The following is a 20,206-nucleotide window of genomic DNA, read 5'->3' as shown; positions in this document are numbered from 1 at the left end:
CCTGGAGGCCTTTCTTCTGTAGCCATGGGAGGCAGGGAAGGATGTTCCACAAGAGAATGTAACTGGGGCTCACAGGATAATTGCAAAATTGGGCCAGAATAAAACCCCTCAAGGTAGAAACCAGCTTCCACCTCTCTTCCACAAGCCTCTGTGACACTGCCCAGTGCTGGTAGAGGGCCTGGTGGCAATAGCCAGGGGACCAAGAGGCTGTGAGAAGCGTTTGTTCGAAAGCACCAGGGTTTGGCAAGGACAGCAGACCTTCCAAACACGGGGAAAAGGCTTTCGGCATCCTCTCCCTGCAGTATCAATGACCAGGGCACAGGCAGCCCAGAATCACTTTCGAATACAGGGGCAGAAAGGAAGGAACTATGGGCAGCTTAGGAAAGGGCCAAGCTGTGACAAGTGGCCAGGAAACAGTGACATTATTTACAGCCTCTAACTGAAGTAGTTTCCCAATTCCCGAAGCTTCTCAAATGCAGCACTGCTAGAAATCCCCTCCAGGCATGATCTCTCACATGCTCCAAGCTAGCAGTGCTCGCTTCAGAAACCGAAATTTGAGAACCATTACTTTAATGGTCTCTTACTAAAGAGAAGGAGGGAAAGGACAAACATGGGAGTACTTCTGAAGACTCACTAGGTTTACAAGTCAGGGAAGGGCTGCTTCTCACCAAAGCTCAGAGAAAGCTGCCTGCACTCCCAAATGTAGTCCCTCCTCACCCAACAGTGCAACACACCCGAATGAGCTGAGGGGCACATGACTTCCCAGGGGCTCTGTAAGCATCCACTTCACTCCACAAAGATGTACAGGAGAAGTGAGGTGGCAGAGGCTGAGAGAGACATGTCCCTGTCAGCCTGGGTAGGGAAGCAGCCTCTGCTTTTCTTCTTGACTGAGGCCTTTGCTGCACAACTGGTGCTTTCCTGGGAAGCATCTGGGATTCATACCTGGCAAGGACCCTGTTCCGGCCACTTCTTCAAACTCGAGGACTGCTGACATACATGGCAGAGATAGCTGACAATCCTACAGAGACAAGCCACAATAAGCACCTACAGTCCACCAAGAGGTTCAACAAAAACAAGACACAGCTACCAGTTGAGGGTGGGAGGGCTACAAGGTGGCTGCTCTTCCTGGAGCCTTTCTGGGAATTCAAGGCCTCATTCACACTCAACACTGCACCAGTGCTTTACCACTGAGACACATTCCCAGCCCCACACCTCCCATTCTTTACCCATCCTCCACAGGTGAAGGCTATGAGCCTTGGCTATCACCTCAGGACTACGGGGTTACTTCCTCTCTATACTGAATACACTGTAACTTCTGATCTTAAAAGAAATTGTTTTCCCCGCTTTTAGTTTTGGTAAGAAGCAGTTTGGATGTGTGTGGTGGTTTGAATGACCCCATAGGCTTATATAATACTAGGTCCCTAGTTGGGAGAGCTGTTTGGGAAGGATTAGGGGGTGTGGCCTTATTAGAGGAGGTGTGTCATGGTAAAAGAGGCTTTGAGGTTTCAAAGTCCACGCCATTCCCAGTCAGCTCTCTGCCTGGTGATTATGCCTCAAGTAGCTCTTAGCTACTGCTCCAGCATGGACAGGCCTGCCTGCCACCATGCTGGTCATGGACTCGCCCTCTCAAACTCTAATTCCCCAATAAATAAACTAACACGGGCACTAGTCACACACATGGTATAATATATATAATGCATTCACACATACACATAAAAAATATACGTTGTATTTTGGTCTGCAAACCATGCATTTTAAAGAAAGGGCTAGACAATTAGAAGAAAAAATGGCTAAGAACCGTGATTCACAAATGATGCCAATACATATCTCAGGTCACACAAATGTGAGGAAGTGAGTTGCATATTGTGTACCAGGGAGCTCCCCCTCTCAACACACACTTAAGGACATGCCCTATCCCATAGCTTTGCTCACTCGGCCCATTTCCCTCCTGTTATCTCCCCTCTTCCCCTGACGGGCACATTGCCTTCAGATGTGGCTCTTTGGAAATCTGCACTGGCCTATCGCCTCACAAGTTTCTAGAAACATGGTACCAAGCTGCAAAGACTCAGCACTGACTTGTGTAGCTTCCAGAAAGTGACAGACTGCTATAAGGCTGAAGAGTGTAGGAAGGCTCCATGTTTTTGAGGGGTCAGAACAGAGGCCCCAAATCCAGGAACCTGTCTTTCAGCATCCTTTCCCTGCACTACCAATGACCAGAGCACAGGCAGCCAAGATCACTTTCGGATACAGGGGCAGAAAAGACAAAAGGAAACCTAGGAAAGACAAAGACTGATGCCAGGGCCATATGTAAGCTACAGTGAACACATGGATCCTGTGCTAACATCAATTACATGGGACCACATCAACCTGCCAAGAACAGGGGACATTCAACTGACAAAACTACCAGAAACTGTTGGGGCTGAAGACAGTCCTATGAACTCATGCCCATAAAAAGATCTTTGTTGTGGCTTGTGGCTTTGGTTTTCCAAGCCAGCAAATGGAGATTCAAAATATGTAAGATTGCCTCTCGTGGAGCCTGGGGACTAGCTAGGTATCAGCTGGTTGCAGGCAGGAGGCTCAAGGCAAACATGCTTTCCAGGTTCGATTGCTAGTCACACTGGACAGTCGATGTTTATGTGACCAGCACCAGAAAAAAAAGTCAGCCACCAAGATACAGCTCCCCGGGGAGAAGCAAGGCACACATGTGGGGGCACTTCTGCCACTGGGGGAGGAGTGGGTCCTGAAGGAGGGTGCCTCAGGAAGCCAATACAGATGCTCCACACTACCCTTAGCCCTTCATTTCCCTTGTCAGCCAGCTACATATTTTTCCTACACTGCTGACAAATCACTGCTACTTGGTGCAATGGCATAGAGAAGTCAGAGGGGGACGGTGGAATATACGGGTATCTTCAATGCTCTTCCTCTTTCCTTGACAGCTCACCCACACTGGAGAAGCCCTAAGACCTCTTATAGCAGGGCTCTGAAGTGCCAGGTATGATCCAGGATTTGGAAGGATCTGCACACCAAACCCCTTCTCATCTTCACCTCCTCTACGCAGCCACCAAAGCAACAGAGAAAACTGCAAATTCCAGGGGCTCAAAGGCAGAAGCTCCAAGTTGGACAGAGCCAGTTTTTAGATTCGCTCAAGCACTGACATCCTGAGCAGTCCTCTCTGAACACAGGCTGGGCATCTGACTTATCTGCTATGATTACCTGAGTGGTCACAATGGACTCACATCGTACCTGGAAGAGATACTGGAGCTCTCTGGAGACAAGCCTGATGCTCCGCTGTGTGGACTGCTCAAAAGCACATCAGGGCCATGGTACTCTGGGGAGTACTGTCCTCTAGTGGCACTGGGCATGGACCTGGTTGTAAAGGTAGCACAGACACATCAATTATTCTGTGTTGTCCAGCTCTCATTCTGGCCTGTTCCCAGAGTGGAGAGAAAAACCCCTCCCATGTGGCTACCCAAGGCAGCGATGTAAGGTAGGCCACAAAGGGAAGAATTCCTAACGGAGAGAGAACAGCAGATCTGCTTCCTCCTGAACCTTGTACCAGCTGCTCACCCAGTTTACAGGAGACAATACCTCACTACGAGGGACTGTCCTCTGTCTTTATTTGCTCCACAGTCAGACCCTGATTCTAGACTGACAGAAGAGCGAGATGCATGCTAGGAGTCAAGCAAGGTAACACTTTCTACAAGGTCTCAGGTGTCCTGAGGTGACAATGGGTGTGGAGGCTGAGAAAGCTTCTGAGCTCCACACCCCACCCATGAACTCCTGGAGGCCAGCCCCAGATTCCTATCACAACCTCATTGGCAGGCACTCAACAAGCAGGAAGTGGTGTGGAAAAGCGCCAGGGTTTGGCAAGGACAGGTGTGGCTCCTCCAAACACTGGGAAAGGCTTTCTGCCTCCTCTCCCTGAACTATCAATGACCAGGGCACAGGCAGCCCATGATCACTTTCGAATACAGGGCACAAAGAGCAATGGGCAAGTTGAGAGGGAAGGCTATGGCCAACAAACTGGGAAATGGTTAAACTGGAAACATGGACAGATAGGCGACAGCCAGATTTGCAGTAGAGAGGGAGGAAGCTGCTTCTGGGGGCTAGAGAGATGGCTCAGTGGTTAAGAGCACTGGCTGCTCTTCCAAAGGTCCTGAGTTCATTTCCCAGGGACAACACGGTGACTTGAAACTGTAATGAGATCTGGCGCCTTCTTCTGGCTGGCAGGCACAATGCAGATAGAACACTACATACATAACACATAAATCTTAAAAAAAAAAAAAAAAAAAAAAAAAAGCTCAGAAGACTGGCTGGGAGTGGTGACAATTCTAACTATCACTGGCCACTAGACTTGCAGGGAGGGGTGGGTTAACTCTATCACATCTGCAGCAGCCGCAGCACTCATATAAGCTGCCCGGTCAGGAGAGCTGAAGGGTAACAAAACTCTCATGTCACAGACACAGGACTGGAAGCCCCCGTTTTCAGATGAGGAAACCAAGGACCAGAGAAGGTACAGAATCTAGCAGAGAGCAGTAACTGAGATATGGGTAGTGGGTGATCCCCAAATCCTTCCTGATGACAACCCACCAAAGTTAGGAACAAGGGGACTGAGGGCACATCTTAAGTTGGTTCTGCAAGAAGCAGGCATACCTCAAAGCCCCCAAGAAGGGCAAATGTGGATCTGATGAACTCAACCTAACTCACCTCTACACACTCAAATGCAATTTGGGAAACTGCACATATTCACGTGGGACACAGACCTCCAGATGCCAGGGGACGATCGTCACTCAGGAGCACCATGGTCCATTAGTCTGACAGGATGGAGACACCCAAGCTGTTATTTCTGCAAACAATAAGCCCAGGTGAGCCATCTGAATAGCATCCAGCGTACCAGACACAGAAGCTGCCAGGCCAGCAAACCATGTGGCAAGGACTCTCACGTCTCCATTTCCTTTGAAATCTATAAGGGATTCCCACTATGCAACATGGACCTGAACTGTCCCCAGAGTCTTGCCATTCTGTGGCCTGTCAGTGGCTTAAAAACTGAATGAAAAAAAAGAAATAAGGAAAGTAAAGGGCCAGGGATTGGTGGGCACGCCTTTGATCCCAGCACTCTGAAGGCAGAGGCAGGCAGATCTGTGAGTTTGAGGCCAGCCTGGTCTACAGATCGAGTTCCAGGAGGGCCTCCAAAGCAATACAGAGAAACCCTGTCTCAAAAAACCAAACCAAACCCAAACAAACAACAACAAAAGACAAGAAGGAAAGTTAAGGACGTGACTGCTCCTGGATACGGTGGAGGAAAAAGTCTATTATAGCTATGGGGAGAGCACTGTTACAGAATCCAGAGTGGCTATGATCAGACTGAGCTGGGCCACGTGGGAAGGGGGTCGGGAAAGTAAGAGAGGGGGCCCAGGTGCAGCAGCCAGGAGGCCCAAAGGCCCCAAAACGGTGGGTAACAAAATGTCTGGATTATTCAGGGAAGATCATATGGGCTGTAGAGTTTAGGGTGGAGGGAGGGGTATGCCAGCCAGCCATACCCTGTAACAGGTAGAGACCGAGGGATGCTGGGAGAAACCTGGAGGCCAGGTCTGCTTAACAGGCACCTCAGCTGTCTGACCCGTTTGAAACTTAACATCAGCCATCTGGCCTTTGGTCTTTCTGGCCCCCGCCAGGCTTCTCTGAACTCCACCCCACTCTGCCGGTGCCCACCGGAAGGCCATGCAGAGGCATCCGTGTCGCAGCACTTACCCAAGCATCCCCTCCCTGGGCAGTGGGCGCCCACTAGGGAGTTGAAGAGAGTAGGGGGCCCCAGCTGCGGCAGAAGCCGTAATCTGTGGACCCATGGAGCTCCCATCGGTTTCCAGGAGGGTGCACAGCCTACGGGCCTGACAAGAAAGCACAAGGTTAGGGCTGCAGTGCAAGGCAGGCCTCCGGGACGCTGCGCCAGGGGTCCTGGGAGCGTCCTGAACTTAAACCCTGGCCCAGGGGTTCGCCTTGGAAGGATTCTAAAACCGTGGGACACAGGTCGTAAACAACGACCGGCTTTGTGTGGGCGACAGGCATGAGTTTGGTGCTTCGGAAACCACAACGCAAAGGCTGAGGGCTGGGACACGAAAAGCACGGGGCTCGGCGCCCTCCTCCGCACCCAGGCCCGCTGTGCACTGACTGCCCGCCGGCCTCGGTTGCCCCACTGAGGGGACGGCGCTGCCCTCGTGCCCCGCTGCACTCACCGTGGCGCTCTACACTGGGCAGAGGAGCAGACAGGCCCGAAGCACGCGAGATGTCCACAGATTTCGATGGATGGCACTGGCCACACAGCAAGCACGTCCACGCGACAGGAAGCTTCACTCTTCACGATGGGCGCCGGCGGAAGTACAGATACTAAGGCTTGGTGCAGCCTAGAGCGGCAATTCCGATTGGCGGAAACTCTAGCGCCCCCTGGAGCAGATGAGGCAAACAACTGTTTGGACCTGTTAAGTTATTCGTTTTCTTTCGAATTTTTGAGGCAGAGTTTCCGTGTAGCTTTGGAGCCTGTCCTAGAATGCTCTGCAGACCAAGCTGGCTCGAATTCACAGAGATCCGCCTGCATCTGCCTCCGGAGTGCTGGGATTAAAGGCATGCGCCACCACCGGCCAACTCATGTTAAGTTAATTTTTGATAGTGGCAGGGTTTACAAGGAAACCGTCCTTCATTACTTTTTGCTTGTTTGTTTGTTCTATAAGGATAAATTCTATCTTATTCACTGCTGATTCCATAGCACCTGGATCAGTGGTGCCACAAAGGAACAAATGATAAGTTACAGTCGTATTTCTTCAAAACCACCACATGGAGATGTCAGTAAAGGCTTGAGGCTGGAATATGAAGGTGAGATAGAAGTCCATAGAAGTAGACTCGTAATGAATACTTTGCTAAACGTCTTCCTAAAAATCTCAAGGGAGCCAAGCTGTGGTAGCACAAGACTTTAATCCCAGCACTTGAGAGGCTGAAGCAGGAGGGTCTCTGCCTGGGTTAAATGTGGCTCTTGGCTTAACGGCAGCCCTGCACTTGACGCTCAAGAAGGAACTCCATTGGAAGATTCCAGAGGCTCACTAGGTCAGGAGAAAAGGAAAATCCAAACTTGCCCTGTGCAACCTTGAGGGAAAGGGGGGCGGCGCTGGTGGGATGTCCTAGAGGGTGAGTAGATCCCATATTCCACACTTGGGAGATGATCATAAGGTTCTGAGATTGAATGCTGTTGGTCTCTGTGATGGGAGGGAACTGTAGAATGTTGCTGGGATATGCTGAGGGAGGCCCTCCTCCACACACACACACACACACACACACACACACACACACACAGAGAGAGAGAGAGAGAGAGAGAGAGAGAGAGAGAGAGAGAGAGAGAGAGAGAGAGAGAGCACCCTCCCATCCCTGCCCCAGAATGCTGGGTTAAGGAATGCCCAGCCCTAATTTTACATTTTCTAAGAGTGACTCTTAAAAGACAAAAGATAGTCTGGGCTGGAGAGAAGGCTCAGTGGCAAAAAGCACTTGCAGAGGACTGGGTTCAGTTACCAGTCTTGTCCACATCTGTAAGGCCAGTTCTAGGGGATCTGATCCCCTCTGCTGGCCACTGTGAACACTTCGTGTATGTGTTACATATAGTACATGCAAGCAAAACACTCATGCACATAAAATTGTTTAAAATATTTTGGGGAGTAGGTTTCGAGGCAGAGTTTCTCTGTGGCTTTGGAGGCTATGCTGGAACTAGCTCTTATAGATCAGGCTGGTCTCGAACTCACAGAGATCCACCTGCCTCTGCCGCCCAAGTACTGGGATTTAAGGTGTGCGCCACCACTGCCATGACCCAGATTTTCTAGTGAGAAGGTATTAACAGCGCAAAAGGAACAATGGAAAGGAGAGGGAATTACACTTTTTAGGATGTTACAGTGGGACACAGGCCAGTCAATAGAGATGTCCCTTTTACCTTATACTTCCTCCACAAGGCTCTTCCTGGGCGTCCTAAGAGTGTGTGAGATGACAGAAGTCTTCTAGTGGAGAAATGAGTTTGGATGCAAGAGAAGGCCACCCTTAGGAGACAGCAGCCCCTCCCCTCCATGCCCTCCCCTAGTAGCTCCCAGTGTTCTCCCCTAGCTGGTTGGGAAGGGAAAGTTCTTATCTATGGATGGTTATGGAAAGCATGCTTAGGCTAAGTGTTAAAGTAACTGAAAAGAAACTCTGCTTTCAAATTCTAGTGATTGAAGATTTATTTTATGTTGTATTTTGTGGTAAAAATCAATTTGAAGGCCTTTGAAGCATACTAAGAAGGCATGCTGCCACTGAGCTATATCCCTAGTCCTTACAAGACAAGGCCTTGTCCTGTAGCCCAAGCTGGACATAAACTCTCAGCATCCAGAATGTGGGGACTATAGATCTGTGCTACTGTCTTAGTTAGGGTTTTATTGCTGTGAAGTGACACCATGATCAAGGCAACTCTTATAATAGAAAACATTTCATTGGGGATGGCTTACAATTCAGAGGTTAAGTCTGTTATCTTCATGGCAGGTGGCACGCAGGCAGACGTGATGCTGGAGAAGGAGCTAAGAGTTCTACATCTTGACTTGGAAGTGAACTGAGTACCACGCTGCATAGCTTGAGCATAGGAGACCTCAAAGCACACCCCCATAGTGACACATTTCCTCCAACAAGGCCACACCTCCTAATACTGCCACTCCCTTTGGAAGTCATTTTTTTCAAACCACCACAGTCACTGTACCCAGCGTTTTAAAATTTTTTATTTAGACAGGTCTCACTATGTAACCCTTGCATGTTTGGAAGCCTGGAACTCACTACATACACCAAACTAACCTCAAAAGATCTACCTACCTCTGCTTCCTGAGTGCAGGGATTACAGGTGAGGGATGTGATGCCTCCAGCCTCACCCAGTTTTCTAAAAACTTTTATTTGTAAGAAAGACACAAAAGAGTTATAGGACATGCCCAGTATTTTCTAGATGAAAGGAAAAGACACATCCACTTAGAAAGTGTAGCGAGAGAAACAAATATGATTCTATATCAGGATTCTTTCTTTCAACATACAGGTTTTACTAATAGTCTGGCTAGAGCAGGGAGAACAAAATTCTACCCTCTGAGAGTTTGTGACCTCACAGTAGCTGAGGATTCCTGAGGCCTGGGACTCTTCCCTGGAGGAAGAGGAGGAGTCAAGGCTGCCCACACAGACTCTTCCAAGGAGGTGATGCCTAGGGTCAAGGCAGAAAGTCAGCAACAAGCTCACTGAGGCCTGCAAGAGCTCCAGGCCCTATCCCTGAGCACAAATGGCTGTCCTGCTGGGTGCTATGTACCTGTTCATTGTCCTGCTCTGCCTCTTTCTGCTCATCTGTTACTGTTACTACCTGCAAGATTAAGCTTGGGCTCCCGAGGTTGGGGGCCGAAACCTGGTGGGAGCCTCAGCCAGCCCAGCATCCAGGTCCACTTGGCTGTTCTGAAATTGCTCCAGGGACTACTAGCACATACAGTCATGCAGACTGTGCACAGGGCACACAATTGGCATCGTAGTCTGGGAAGTAGACATGCTGGGAATGCTTGGTTGAGCTGTTGCCACAAAAATGTATGACTGAAGGGACAAACTTTCCCAGGAAGCCTCCTCTGGTGGAGCAGAATGACCCTATGTTACACCACCCAATGCTTGAACAGCAGGTCCTTCTAATAAAGACTCCTGAGAATATCTCCTAATAGTCTATTTGCAGGATTGACCCCCCACCCCCACCTCCACCCCTGCCTCATGAAGTTAAGCAGAAGAATATTAAGTCTGAGATAGTGCGATTGTGCAGGGCTGTTGGAGACAAAGGAGATTGTGCAGGCAATGCGTGGGCATCCTGGAAAATGCAGTCTTTCACTTCTTGGATTCCAAGCACAATGTTTGGTTACCTTCTGAGTCAAAGTATATTAGTTGCTTCTCTTATTGCTGCAACAAGATGCCTGGCGCAGGCCCCTTAGCGGGGGAAGGTTTCTTTTGGCTCACAGTTTTAGGTTATAGTACATTGAGGTGGCAGGAATGTCAGGCAGAAATGCCAGCGGGTTGCACTGCATCTGAAATCAGGAAGTAGAGAAAGACAATGTTGGTACTCCCCTTGCTATCTCTCTCTGTCTCTCTCATTCAGCCTCAGCCCCATAAAATGATGCTTCCCACATTTAGAGTGAGATTTTCTACCACAGTAACCAGTTCTAGAATCCCTAAGTGATTCTAGATCCTGTCAAGTTGATAATCCAAATTATCCCTCACACCAAGGATCCTCACTTCCATGCTTGTTACAGCTGCAGAAGTCGCCCCCCCCCCTCCAATGCCCATCATCTAACTTGTCTCAATGTTTGAGAATGTGCTTGTCACCAATTGGGTCCCAGGGTTTGCCTGCACCTGGAACACTTAACCAGATTCCAGATCTGTCCTGGCCAGCCATGGGCTTTGTGGAAGGGGTATCTGCAATCAAGATGAAGGCAGGAGGATAGGTGTCAGGAAACCTGCAGGCAGGCTGGCCAGGGTGAGTCTCTGTTACCACTGATAAACATGTAATTAATTTCCATCTCCTTGATTCTTTTTTTGTTTGTTTTTTGTTTTTCAAGACAGGGTTTGTCTGTGGCTTTGGAGGCTGTCCTGGAACTAGCTCTTGTAGACCAAGCTGGTCTAGAACTACCAGAGATCCGCCTGCCTCTGCCTCCTGAGTGCTGGAATTAAAGGCATGCGCCACCACCACCCAGCATCTCCTTGATTCTTAAGGCTAATCCTCACCAACAGGAGCGTCAGAAGACACCATTTGCCAGGTGTGGTGGCACACACCTTTAATTTCAGCACTCGGGAGGCAGAGGCAAGACAATCTCTGTGAATTCAAGGCCAGTCTGGTCTACAGAGTGAGTTCCAGGACAGGGAAACCCTGTCTGGAAAAAAAAAGAAAAAAGACACTATTTCAAGCCCTTCAAAGGCACTGGACCATGGCTGTCTTGGCCTGAAGTTTGCCAGTATTTTGAAAAGATGTTTATGTCTATAGTCAAATGTGAATTGGTCTGTAACTTCCATTTACACCCTTTACCTGTTACCATGGTGAGTCTGTAAAGGGAGGCCTGCTCCCTCTTTCGTCATCATCTCAGAGGGAGACAGTGTATGGATGAAGTTACTGTTTTTACTTTGTTTTTTAGCTTTGCAGAACTCACAGTGATGGTTAATCTTCATTGCTTGTCCAGATTTGGAATCACATGGTGAACACATCTCTGAGCCTGACAGTGAGGATGTTTCCAGTAAGGTGTTTTTGTTGTTGTTATTGTTCCGTTTGTTTTTCCAGACAGAGTTTCAGTCCTGGCTGTCCTAGAACTCATGTTGTAGACCAGGCTGGCCTCAAATTTACAGAGATCTATCTGCCTGCCTCTGCCTCCCAAGTGCTGGGATCAAAGGCGTGAACCACCACCTGGCTCCAGCGAGGTTTAACTGGGAGGGAAGACCAAACTTGAAGGCAGGTGGCACCATTCCTCGGGGACTGGGACTGGGGTCCCAGATTGAATGCAGAAGGGAGAGGGAGGAAGAGGGGGAGGGAAGAAGGGAGGGAGAAAAGGAGGGAGGGAGTGAGGGGAGAGCTGAGCACCAGCGTTCTTCTCTCTGTGCTTCCAGAACGCAGATGCAATATGACAGCAGCCATGAGAAGTCCTCCTGCAGTGACTTCCCCACCGTGATGGCACCTTCTCAGCCCAAAGGCCAAAATGTTATTTCTTTAAGTTGCTTTTGCCATGGATTTTCTCACAGCAACAATAAAAGTAATGAATGTACTTAGCTACAAAAACTAGCTGGATTTTTGCTGTTTTGTTAGATGCTGAAGAACAGAGGGTCCCGAGAAAGCTACACAAACCCTCCATCACTGAACTATATCCCCACCCCACCCCTGCAGCCCAAGCTGGCCTCACACTTTCAGTCCTCCAGCCTCAGGCTTACCAGTGCTGGGCTCACAGGTATGCCACATTGCACCCTGGTAGACATTTTCTCCCAAGTGCACGGATTACAGGCAAGCATCACCACTGGTGGCTCATTAGTTTTATTTTATGTATCAGTTTATTTATCCTTTCATTCATTTTTCTTTCATTCATTTTTCTGTCTGTAGGAGCAAGTGTAGACTGGGGTGCAAGGAATTTTTCTCTTGTTTCAGAATGAGGTCATTCATTCTCTTCTACAATGAGCTACAAAGCAAGTTCCAAGACAGCCAGAGAGATGTTACACACAGAAACCCTGTCTCAAAAAAAAATGTAAAAAAGGAAAAAAAGAACTTTTAAAAAATCTGTACATTTACTTTAGAAAAAAAAAAGAAAAGCTACACAAGGAAACCACAGTCTGTGGACAGAAGGGAAGCCATATATATGAAAAGCACCAGGTTCCAAAGCATGGTCAAGGGCTCTTGCAACCCAGAGAATTTCCCATATTCCTCTGCCTGCAACAACAAGATCAAGGCACAAGTAGGTGGCTGGGGACCACTTTCAACTGCAGGGACAGAGAGATATGTATCATATGGTACAAAGGGCAGAGAGGCCCTCTAGGATTTTCCTTATACGAACACTGATCCCACCTGTGAGGTCCCATCCTGGGACCCGTCACCCCTTGGATGCCTTTCTGGGTGTGATATGACTGTTCTGTCTGCTACTGGGAAGGGCTGTCTGCTGTGGGTCCTGAACATCTGTGCACATTACTGCTGGGAGGAAACCAATGTAAGGCCCTGACTGCTGACTATCTGGGTAGTTTCTTAGGGGTTTGCAGCTTGTGACCTTGTGAGATAAGGTAAACAACATCATAAACCAAAAGCAGCTTAGTTCTGCTCTCTACAAAATGGTGAATTCCCAGCAAATACCAGGTGTAGATTCATAGCAGGGGTACTGCGCCACCCCTACTCCATATTCCAAGGCACTAAGGCACTAGGGACCAACCAGAACACAAAGCTTTGTCTATTGCCTACTCCTATCCTCCCCACTCTGTGCATGGTATGCATGCATGTTTTTGTATGTGTGTGAGGGTGCACACATGTGGAGGCCCAAGGTTGATGCCAGGGATCTTCCTTGACTGCTCTTCCATTTTATTCATTGCTAGCCAGCTTGCTCTGGGGTCCCCTTGTCTCCACCTGAGGCTGGAATTACATGAGGTCTGACATGCCCATTTAGGAGGGTTTCTGGGGACCTTCATGCTTGTGTGACAAATGTTTTAACCACTGAGACCATCTCTCTAGCCTGTTCTGTTTATGGTTTTTTCCAAAAGCAATAGAGTCCTGTCCTCTAACTGAGCTAATTCTCAGCTTGTAAGTATGGTTGACACTTAGAGCATATGCAGTTCTTGACATGTGAAGTATATGACATGGGATAAGTCCATCAAATAGTTCCAACTTTTATTATCTTACCAGCAAATGGAATGATGGTAATGTTTACCTTATAGAATTGGGTTCTGAGTCCATTTGAACTGGCCTAACAAAATGCTATTAACTGGATGGCTTATAAACAATAGAAATCTATCTCTTGTGGCTATGGAGCCTAGATGCTATGCTTTGGAATAGAAATGTCCCCAAAGGCCATGTACTAATGGCTTGGTAGGTAGAGCCTAGTAGAAGGAGGAGAGGTGACTGGAAACATGGGAGGGGCATGGGGCAGGGGATTGGAAGCTCAACCCTTTCTCTTTTGCTCTCTGGCCACTCCAAGCAGCTTTGTTTTCATCAGGTACTCCTTAGCATGGCTATTTGACAATCTACCTCACTACAGGCCCAGAAACCACAAAAGCTAAAACAAGTCTCTACTCTTTTAAGTGGATTTCCTCAGTATTTTGTCACAGTGACACACTGCAAGTCTGAGGTCAAGGACCCTGTAGATTTAGTAACTAGTGAGCCCCACCCCCACCCCCACCCCATCCCTGTATCACAGGCTGACTGATGGCTGCCTTCCACATTGTCTCCAAATGGCAGAAGGGAGAAGCAAACTCCAGAGGACTCTTAGAAGGGGCTCCACCCTCATAACCTCACACATAACTCCATCATACAACCCCATGGTAAGAGGCAGGATTACAAAATGGATTTAGGGGAGGAAATCCATTACGTCCATAATACTGGCATAATAATTAAATGAGTCAAAATGCCTGAAATATTTTGTGTGCTCAAAAGTACTGGCTGTTAGTTGTATTCCTTTATTGCACTGAGAACAGACATTGCAGTTATATCACACTGGGAAATTATGGCTAGGTTGGACTAGATGGCTCAACCAATAAGGTTACTTGCCACCAAGAATGACAATCTGAGGTCAAATCCTAGACCACATGGTAGAAGAAGAGAACCAGTTCTTGGAAGTTGTCTTCTGATATCTAAATGTACACCATGGCACATGTGTGTCCACCAAACACACACACACACACACACACACACACACACACACACACACACACACAAATTCAACATATTTTTTTAAAGCACAAGAAACAGCCAGGTATGATGACACACACCTTTAATCCCAGCACTCAGGAGGCGGGGGCAGTCAGATCTCTGTGAGTTCCAGGACAGCCAGGGATATGTAGAGACCCAGTTTCAAGGAAACCAAACCAAACCAAGAAACATTGTTGACCTATTTGCAAGAACTTTGTCTCCATGTTGCGTCAATTGTTAATATACTCCTGATTATAATATAGTGACCATTTTCACAACTCATTCCTTATTTTCCATCAGGTTTTAGATTAAATGCCTTTTCTTCAGAGAAGGCCCTACTGTCCACCCTGGATAAATAGGTCACCACTGTCGCAACCTGCCTATGGCTATGCCTATTTCCTTTGTAGAGTTTACAATTGGAGGGGGTGTTTTGAGACAGGGTTTCTCTGTGTGTTGTAGCAACCCTGGCTATCTTGGAACTCTCTTTGTAGAACAGACTGGCCACCACTACCCCGGCTGCACTTATGATTTTAACGATCAAATTTTCTGGCCTATTTTTTTCATGCCCATTAAAATTTAACCAAGTGAGGGATCATGCCTGTCTTATACCTTTTATTTCTAGCGCGTAGACTGGCCCTTGATAGGTATTTTGAGTGGGTGCAAAGCTAGATGGATAGATTAATGAAAAGTTGAGTGGGTGGACAGATGAATAGACAGACAGGCAGATAGACGTATTCTTAAGCTAATGTTCCATACTAATTTTCTGGCAAAATGGAGCATGGAAATGTGGGTGGAATAAACGGTTTGGTAGAATGGAAGCTAGGAATTAGAAAGGAGAGCCTTGCTGGCGGATTAGCATTTCAGCTCTACTCCCGCAGAGGACGCTGTAGAGCCATGAGCACTGGCTGGGTGAGCATTGGTGCAGCTGGAGCACCGCAGCGCGCGCAGCCGCAGCTGGGTAGACACTGCGGTGTTGAGGAGCGTCCTGCGCAGTCCTACACTGCGGCACTCGCACTGTTTACTTCACGTCTCAGCTCGCTAGGTGAGTCGCATCGGGTCTGCGCTCTTGGCCGCCTCCAAGGCCTTCAGTCTCTAACTTGGGAAACCCAGGACCCTGGAGCTTAGGATGTGGGTTTGATCCCCCCACCCTTGCAGGCTGTGGACTTCCCGAAGTACCGGGAGGAGTTCGTTGGTGAGTTTGGATCTTGGCCTCTGGAGTCTGATGACCCAACCTCTGGGGAGATAGCCTTCGGGGGGCGACTGAAGGACGCGGTGCCAATGCTCCTGGGCAGAGGCGGAGGGTTGGGGACTGAGCCCCGGTGCGCATCCGAAGCCACCTGTCCTTTTTTACACAGCGTCCTCAGACTGTTGACCCGCGATCGGATCTGCATCTTTTCAAGTTGATGCGCCCAGGACCCTAGGACGCAGCGCTCGCACTCCGGTGTGGCGTCTTGCCGTGAAACCCCATGCCCAGTGCTTGCTTCCCTGCTGGGCCTTAGGGGCGAGACCCTCTTGACACCACGAAGGATGACGAAGCTAGTCTGCGGCAGCCAACGCCCCTCCCCCCGACTCTCTGCACTCTGTGGTGGTCGCTACTGTCCAGGAAGCAGGAGTCCAGGTAAGTGCCACCTAATTGCCTTTCCATGAGCGTCAAGAGAGGGGTGAGGTGGAGTTCAGCCAGGCTCCGATATCAGCCCATCAAAGACTGCAGGAAAGCCTAGTGGGGCCCTTGGGAGTCTGGACTCGGGCCAGAAAGACCCAGGTCCTATGTGAATCTAGTTCCTTCCTGCTGGGGTAGGGAAGCTGCAAAGGCAGATCTGTGTATGGCTGCGTGGCACCTCTGCAGTTATCTGTGGTGTGAATGAAACCGATTTCTCATTTTGACCCTAAACTGGTCTTCTTGTGGAGGACAGGTAGGGTCTTATCTGAAATGATGATTGCGCAGGGCTGAGGTCTTTGAAGGCGGTGGTTTGACAGTCAGCCAGTATTTTTCCATTTGAGGTTCTTTGACAGGAGACAGGATAAAGGAACGTTCTCGAACCGCTGCAATTTATCAGAGCTCTCACATAAGATCTGAAAAGTGCTCTGTCAATAGACGATTTGTTGTCCCTGTGATGTTGCCAATGTCTTTCTTTTTTCCACGAGAAAATGCTGCGTCACGAGAAAATGCTGCCTCACAGGAAAATGCTGCGTCATGAGTAATCTAGCCTCCCGGTGTTTGTTCCATGTGGCTATTGCACTGGGACCTCTTCATGTGCTTCCCAGGACTGACATAAGCAGGTGGCATTTAGATGCTTATTTAAGTGCTTCTTGTTTACTGCAGAACTGACACCTTGGTGCAGAGGGGCCATGAGAGACATCTACCCTGCCAGGAAGCAGCCGGACCACAGCGCTCCCATGGTAAGGTCTGTACTTAAGACGGCTTGGTCTGTTTGTGGGGCTCCTAGCAGTGGGATTAGGACCTGCCCCTGGCACTTGAACTGGCTTTTGGGAACCCATTCCCCATGATGGGATGCCTCACCTAGCCTTGATGCAGGAGGAGGAGCTTGGTCCTGCCTCAACATGACGTGACAAGCTTTGTTGACTCCCATGGGAGGAGGAGTGAATGGGGGGGGAGGGAGGGGGGAGGAAACCGGAGGAGAGGAGGGAGGGAAAACTTGTCAGTATGTACAAATAAATGAACAAACAAATTTAAACAAACAAACAAATAAAAAGATGGCTGTCCCCAAGAGGGAATGTGCACAGGTTGCCAGGAATGGGATAGACTAGGAAGCAAATGGACAGAAGATGAAGATGGCTGCATCCAGTGCCCCAGTTTTACTCTCCTTTGGGCAATTGGTGTGCAACTGATTCCTGTTGTTCCTGCTTCAGTCCTGAGTCTTCCATGATCCTCCTTGCTGTGGTGGGTTAGCAGCAGAAGTCTGAATCAGAAAGCGGGAAGGATCTGCATCATATCCCCCTGTACCCAGGTTTGTCTTAGTTAGGTTTCTACTGCTGTAATGAAACACCATGACCCAAGCACCTTGGTGAGGAAACGGTGCATTAGGCTCACACTTCCAGATCATAGTCCATCACTGAAGGAAGTCAGGATAAGAACTCAAACAGGGCCAGAACCTCAAGGCAGGAGCTGATGCAGAGGCCATGGAGGGGTGCTACTTACTGGTTTTCTCCTCATGGCTTGCCCAGGGATGACCCCACCCATAATAGGCTGTGTCCTCCCCCATCAATTAGTCATTAGTCAAGAAACAATCCTAGAGGCTTGCCTACAGCTGGGTCTTAGGCTAGCATTTTCTCAACTGGGACTTCTTTTCAGATAACTGTACTTTGTATCAAGCTGACATAAAACTCAACAGGACAAAGTCTTATGTTCCAGAAAGCAGAATAACTAGGCTGCTTTCCTCAGGGTCAGGGCCTTGTATCAAGCTGACATAAAACTCAACAGGACAAAGTCTTATGTTCCAGAAAGCAGAATAACTAGACTGCTTTCCTCAGGGTCAGGAACTCCCCGGCCCCTCGTCCCAAGTTCCACAGCCTAAAAACTCTTGGGGTGTGTCTCCTTCTGTCTCATCTGTTGGTCATGTGGAAGGAATTTTTACAGGATTCGATGTACTTCCTCAGTCCTCATACTTGGCTGAGCTGACTGCTCTCAGCTTCTGCATTTGACAACAAGCCCTCTGCCCTCTCTGGCCCTGCATTTGTAAGTGATAAGGGGGAACCCATGCCCTGGTCATTGGTAGTGCAGGCAGAGGAAATGTGGAAAGAATGGTCCTGTGTTTGGAAGGTCCACAGCCATGCCTTCCAGTGCTGGGGGCTTTCCCATACTGTGATTTCTCAGCTCTACATACACTTGGGCCTCTAGGGTATTGGAGCTATCCACATATACGTCATTGCATCACTGGGGTTTTTGCTTCCTGCCCTGGGAATTAAGTTCTCCTAGAAGGTCATTGTCAGTCCACAGTGGCACATTCCCACACACCTGCTGTTTGCATCCATTTCATCCTGTTGGGGGTTACTTAGTGGTGTAATTGGTGACAGCTGCCCTGCTGTATTGTAGGAGTCAGAGGGAACAATGGGTTTGTTGTGGAAATAAGAGCCAACAGTTTTGGGATACAAACTGTCTGGTAACTCCTGTTCCAACCCCTTTCCTTATACATGTCCTGCTGTGAGCAGTGGCAAGCTGGGTGCTGTTATCAGTTTCATACTGTTTGCAAGTGAATCCACTGTGTACAGGAGCATCATGGGAGTTGTCAGGAACATTCTAGATCCACCTGTACTTGAGGTAGATCTCTTGTCCAGTTCATTCTTTGGATTATTGGTCCCTGGCATCTGATACAGCACCATGCATGTTGTCAAGGGCGTTGAGTGATGAAATAAGGATAGACCAGACATGGAAAACCGGGTCTGTCACTCTCAGTCAAAGACCAACTCAGAACTTCATTTTCAGTATTTGAAAAGTAAAAGGATAACAGAAATGACTTTTTTTTCAGACTTGAGTGCATATAGTCTGTCCCAGTCCCTACTAGTTCCCAACCTAGAGACCATGAGGCTTTATGGGGCTTTTGTAGGAAAGAAAGACCACTATGGGGGCCTGTGCTTGGCTGGCCTCTTTCCCTGGACTCAGGCTGCGGGCCTCTGGTATCTGCACCTCTTCTTGGCCTGATGTCTGTTCCCCTGTATGGACCTGCATTTAGAAGTGACCACAGACTGCCTGTGCTCTGGTCATCCACAATGCAGGGAGAGGAGTTGCTGAAAGCCATTTCCCGTGTTTGGAGGGTCCTCTCCTGTCCCTCTCAAATGCTGGCGCTTTCACACACTCCTGCTTCTTACTGGCCCAATAGTTCAGCCTCCCTGTGGGACATGGGCTACTGTGTAAGTGTCAGTGATAGGAGGCATCTTGTTTTCCTTCTGTTTTGTTTGTTCATTTTAAGACAGGGCCCTACTACGTAGCTCACTTGCCTCTGTCCCCAAGTGCTGGGATTAAAAAAGACGTGTGCCACCATTCCTTTATAGGAGATATTTTGGCTTGGCCCTTCTCAGCTTGTCTCCCTGCTATCAGAGAACAAGGTTTTGGATTGACTCTTTAGAATCTAGAAAGGCCAGGGTGAGTTAAATATAATGGGTGATATGTACTCACCACTACAAGGTTCATAGTGAAACTATCTTTTTCTGTGTCTTTTTCTGAGACAGGATCTCTCTTTGTAGTTCTGTATCTTGCTTTGTAGCCCAGGCTGGACTTGAACTCACAGAGATTCTCCTGCCTCTGTCTCTAGAGTGCTGGAATTAAAGGCGTGCAACACCATGCCTGGCAGAAGCAATCTTTTGGAGTTGGTGTGCCTGAGTGGGCCTTTGAAGAAATGAGACTAAATGTATGAAAGGAGATCTGTTTTAGGAGGGAGCATGAGAAGGACGGATTTTGAGGTTGAGATGCAGGCCACTAATGACAGCAGCAGGGAAGGCTGCCAGATAGCAGCACCTTGGTGTGAGGAGCCCTGAGAGTGAGCCTCTGAACTGTGTCTTTGCTATTTATGACTGCTCAGTTGTTCTGTAGGGAGCGATTTTAGACGAATAGGACTTGTTTTCATGTTGACTCTTTATCCCTCATTAATTAGGAGCATTCTCACTGCCATCAGTGAGGAAGGACCAAATCAGGAAGACAGCGCAGGGAATGGAGCCCTGAATGTCTCACCATGATTGCCTGCAGGAGTCTCTCCCAGGTGAGCTACTGCCAGATGACTGGGTCAGAAGATGCATTCTGAAGTGGAAATTATAAGCAGCTGGCTTTGC

At 48.6% G+C, this 20,206-nt stretch overlaps 5 non-coding genes across 5 annotated transcripts; 2 read left to right on the top strand and 3 right to left on the bottom strand.

The window, feature by feature from the left end:
* Window positions 1–221: 221 nt before the first annotated feature.
* LOC113832320 lies at window positions 222–351 on the bottom strand. The gene has a single exon (XR_003486674.1). It is a non-coding gene; the product is annotated as a small nucleolar RNA SNORA71 (small nucleolar RNA).
* Window positions 352–2,121: 1,770 nt separating this feature from the next.
* LOC113832316 lies at window positions 2,122–2,252 on the bottom strand. Its single transcript, XR_003486677.1, has one exon. It is a non-coding gene; the product is annotated as a small nucleolar RNA SNORA71 (small nucleolar RNA).
* A 1,592-nt stretch (window positions 2,253–3,844) lies between these two features.
* LOC113832321 lies at window positions 3,845–3,976 on the bottom strand. The gene has a single exon (XR_003486673.1). It is a non-coding gene; the product is annotated as a small nucleolar RNA SNORA71 (small nucleolar RNA).
* Window positions 3,977–18,109: 14,133 nt separating this feature from the next.
* Window positions 18,110–18,243, top strand: LOC113832314. The gene has a single exon (XR_003486676.1). It is a non-coding gene; the product is annotated as a small nucleolar RNA SNORA71 (small nucleolar RNA).
* Window positions 18,244–19,101: 858 nt separating this feature from the next.
* LOC113832322 lies at window positions 19,102–19,235 on the top strand. The gene has a single exon (XR_003486675.1). It is a non-coding gene; the product is annotated as a small nucleolar RNA SNORA71 (small nucleolar RNA).
* Window positions 19,236–20,206: the final 971 nt, after the last annotated feature.

This window comes from Cricetulus griseus, chromosome 6, assembly GCF_003668045.3.
Source record: "Cricetulus griseus strain 17A/GY chromosome 6, alternate assembly CriGri-PICRH-1.0, whole genome shotgun sequence".
NCBI classification, from domain to species: domain Eukaryota; kingdom Metazoa; phylum Chordata; class Mammalia; order Rodentia; family Cricetidae; genus Cricetulus; species Cricetulus griseus.
The sequence above is the reverse complement of the archived record's forward strand: the minus strand, read 5'-3'. Positions and strand labels throughout refer to the sequence as shown.